The sequence below is a fragment of the Sinocyclocheilus grahami genome, unplaced genomic scaffold (genome assembly GCF_001515645.1).
Source record: "Sinocyclocheilus grahami isolate Dianchi unplaced genomic scaffold, SAMN03320097.WGS_v1.1 scaffold740.1, whole genome shotgun sequence".
NCBI lineage: Eukaryota > Metazoa > Chordata > Actinopteri > Cypriniformes > Cyprinidae > Sinocyclocheilus > Sinocyclocheilus grahami.
The window spans coordinates 252,770-253,307 of record NW_015505919.1 but is presented as its reverse complement, the minus strand read 5'-3'; positions in this window follow the sequence as shown (position 1 = coordinate 253,307).

Sequence of the window (538 nt, the reverse complement as noted above, 5' to 3'; positions counted from 1 at the left end):
TTTTTTTTTTTGTAGTGGGATCTCAGCAAATGCAAAAACACAAGACTCAGTCCACTGAGCTTGAAGGGGTCATTTTTCTCACAAAGAAATATTAAGAAAAATGGAATCTGAACACATTAACTGTGTAAATGTATTGAATTTTTATGGAGCATTTTGCTTTTATTTACAAGATTTAAGTTGGACTCAAACCTGTGTCTCCAGGAGCTAACAACTCTTTTATGTGTACTAGATATGGTCACAGCTCACCCATTAAAATAAATAAATACATAAAAATAGGTTATGATTACATTTCTTTTGGCTAAAAGCAATTCATTATCCACAGGATTCATCAATGCTCATCTCAGCCTGATCAACTCATTCTCCGTGTTTGTTGAGATTTTGCAGGGGAAGAAGCTGATATCAAATGTGTTTTATGAGTATTAAGTGAAATATTGTACCAAATAGAGTGTTGTGGGAAATAAATCCAATCGATTTATTAACAAATGTCTGTCAGATGTCAGTCTTGTGTTTAAATGCATGAAACTGATAACACAAACAC